This window comes from Choristoneura fumiferana, chromosome 6 (assembly GCF_025370935.1).
Source record: "Choristoneura fumiferana chromosome 6, NRCan_CFum_1, whole genome shotgun sequence".
Lineage (NCBI taxonomy): Eukaryota > Metazoa > Arthropoda > Insecta > Lepidoptera > Tortricidae > Choristoneura > Choristoneura fumiferana.
The window spans coordinates 6574809-6578692 of NC_133477.1; the positions used below are offsets into that span (position 1 = coordinate 6574809).

Sequence of the window (3884 nt, forward strand, 5' to 3'; positions counted from 1 at the left end):
TCAAGAAGTAATTACAGAAATATATTATTTTTTGGATTGAACATAAACTACAATTACCAACAATAGCCCTGTCATAAACATCCTTAGTCCAAGAGTCAGTGCAACAAAATTATTGTGATTACCGAACAGTCATAATAAAATCTCAAAACTCTATCTAATTCCAACAAGCTCATCCAACCGACACTTGTAACCATTTCTTTTACACCGACACCGACACCGATGTTTCCAGCTCTTAATTTATAATACTAACCAATAGACGGGCCTGTTCGAAGCAACATCCACACAAAGCCCCGGCCGGGTCATGCGTCATCTACAAAATATACTAATTTCGTGGGTAACACCTCAGCGCTAGTGCCGACAAAAGGCTCGATAAAAAGATCGATAAAAATCTCGATATCGCTTCAAAAGCGACGCGCGCGCAGCAGGCGGCCGGCCCGTGCAACTAATAACTTACACTCGGATTACGCTCGTTAGCCTCTTCGCACCTTTCCGACGTGTATTTTTTATTAATATAAAAATTATTCAAACGAGACCGGAATATTTCGGGAATAATACCGATACCTTAATAATATTAAAGCCATAATTTATGCCTAGAAGGATAAGCGGGCAACGTGTAGATATTATTCATTAGATTATGTTCTGGTTATTTTGAATAGTCATCTCAATCTGGCTTTAAGTTTCGCTTAAGTTTTTTATTAGTTTGAATACTCGTTGATGTAATTAATTATTATTGCCAATCTGTACATGATGATTAACATGATAAGGTTACAAATAAAATCTGAATTATTAAAGAGTTCCAACATAGGATTGATAACGGTTCGCTGATTGTAAACTTGTTGTATTTCAAGTACCTAACATTTAAGGAAGCGTATTAGCTCATTCATATTCTAATATCCAATTAAAAGTTGCTGTTATAAATGGTTTATTTATTTTTGTGTGTGTAATACAGGTACTCATTTACATCTTTTGTAATTATAACGTAGTAATATTTGCAACGATACGGTCATTAAATGTAAAGATTTTTCAAAGATAACATGTTCCCATAAATGCAGACGAAAACACTGTTTAATAGTGTTTTAGGTATTTAACTAGAGAAAAGCTACCTTACTTAATGCGGATTTTTTCAGACAAAATCACTTCTTCAAATAGTAGGTAGGTTACCTTACACCTAAAATACCTTAGAATCATTAAATAAAAATAAAAACTAAGCAGGCAGATACTCATCTACATACTTACGCAGCCTTATTGTTAACTTCATACATACCTTCAGATAAATGCCAAACAAAAGCAAAAAATGCAAACAAATTATTTGGATAATGTGGATTGCACGTAATAATGCATTCTACCGCTGTTAAGCAAGTTAACAAGAAGTCATTACTGGTTTCAAAATATTTTCAACTAAATTTTTTCTTTTTTTTTCTCTTTTGGTGACTCAAAAATCATTTTTGCTGTAAAGCATATTGAGGGGAAGCCATTTACAAGATATTATCCGTTAGAACGTGTAATATGCTACAACTTCTTTTTATGTATCGACAGCTTGTACACGATACCTTCATTTCGAACTGACTTGTTTCTTAAAAAAACGAATTATTTTTACGTTCCTACACTTTGTAATATTGTGCAAATAAAAGGCAATGTGTACTTAAGTACGCTAAAAATTTAAGTGCGCTCAGAGCTAGCTATCTTTAGAAAAATAGACATGCAATTAAACAGCTTATTTATCCAAAAGGGGGGAACTCCACAGGAGAGTCACTAAATTTACAATTGCATATAAGTATACTTTTGTTTTCCGGCATGAAAAAAAAACAATTCACTTAGGAACAAGTTGCAGCATTTCATTCCACAAGGCAAAATTATAGGATTGTAATTTATGTTTTCCTAGTAACCTATTTATCAAAATCGGTCGGTATAAAATTAAAAAAGTGTAAAAATAAATAAATTGAGCAGTGTTACTTTACGGGTGGTTCATAAGCATCCACGTACTGTATTTTATTACCTATTTTTGTTCTTCCGTTATCACAATTATTTTAAAAATAAATACTTTAGCTCACTTTTAAGTATAGGCACTTTAAAAAAAATTGAATGCAATGATAAATCCGTCGGGCATGTGCCGATCAATGAGTTTAATCTTATCTAATGAAGGGTTAATGATCAAAGCTAAATGTAGGTAGGTAATAAATAAAATAATACCATCATGGTTTTTTAATTACCTTGAATGTTTCAAGTAGGTTTTAATTATATACAAAATTTACTAAGGGGAAGAAAATATCCTTTCCATTAAGGACCCTACTCGAAATATTTAGGTATATGGGCTTTTGGTTAAAGTTATTATTATAAGTAATGTACTGTACATACCTTCCTATTTGTGTTTTAAGAAATTAGTGTTCTTTTTATTTTCATACGTTCTGGAATAACTACCTATCTATTTACTTAACGTTTATCGCTTTTTTTATTACTTGCTTATTTTTAAGTTTATTATGTAAGTTCATATCTGATTGATTGACTTAAGTCCATTTCACCGCAAAGTTCATAGGAATAATTTTAACAAAATAATTTAATGCAGTATATTGTCCAGCATTTAAACTGAGCTTTAATCTATAAATGACTACCACGTTCAAAATTTCACATTGTATAAATGACCTAATGAAGTTTCAATAAATTTTTAGTAGGTATGATTGTATATTAATAAATTAAATTTTTTAAGTAATTTTAAATGTTAATTTTAGTTTGATGCATAGTTTAACCATAGTGAAGCTTATTTTTGTCTTAATAAAGTCACCATTTTTACTTGCAATTTTCTAACTGGAAGATTTTAAAGTTAACATGCTTAATTATTTTTAATCCTCAATCCACATTAATCCACGCAATATCCTTCTACTCCACACAATAAGTATTGTTTTACTGTTAGGTTTAGAAGTCCGTTACAACTGTTTTTTTTGTGGCGTTAAATTATTTATTTTATTCTTTATTTTTTTAATCTCTTACAAATTCGACTCACAGATTCTGATTGGATTTTGGGAAATATAAAAAAGTAAATATTAGCCGGCCTTGTGACCTACCTTTACTGCTCCCGCCATCCTCGTTAGAGTCCTCGCTGGGCGGTCCGTGCGGCGCGCGCGCCGGCATCGGGTGCGGCAATCGTGGGCGCGCCAGGAATGGTGGCGGCACTCCGAAGAACGGCAGGAACGGCGGCCACGCCGGCCGCGGGGCCAGCTGCGCCGCCGCCGCCGCGTACAGCTGCAGCGGCGCCGGCAGACCGCCCTCCAACACCATCCCGCGTATCGATATCTTGACAACCGACAACCAGCCCCGCACTAGACAACATTCTTTACTGTCATCACGAAATAGTCCACTTGACACTTTAGTTCATTCACTCCGTGGGATACATAGTACCGTCGCGTGCGCTCGCGCGGCTGCCCCGGCACTGAGATGGCGCGCCGGTTGCGGGGCGGAGCCACCCTTCCCCCCTTCCCCTACCACGCTGAATAAATTCCCGCCTCTTTCATATTATAGATTTATTCCTTCGACAGTACGACGAACTTGCCTGCTAAACGATAATAAACCATACGGTCGCGAGTTACAGATCGATGTTGAATAGCGGGTGATAAATTAAGCTGCGGTTCATATTGAATTAGCGACGTCGTAGACGACGCGCCCTTTCATACTAAAAGAGACTGTATTTTTATTGAGTAAACGTATATATTTAGTACAGCAGCGAGGTGTAAGTTGGATTTATAAGGCTGTCGTTTCCCTGACGCGGGGCTACACTGTCATAATCTTTTTTAGCCGCATGGCGCGCTACAGAGAGACATATAGAATGAACCATAAATACTTATAGAAATAAGAATCTTAGGAATTATGGAATGTACGCAAACGTTTGCGGT

General features: G+C 35.7%; 1 pseudogene; it reads right to left on the reverse strand.

The window, feature by feature from the left end:
* The window catches only part of LOC141428609 (uncharacterized), a 5162-nt pseudogene extending 1889 nt beyond the window's left edge, over positions 1-3273 (reverse strand).
* Between the last annotated feature and the right edge of the window lie 611 nt (positions 3274-3884).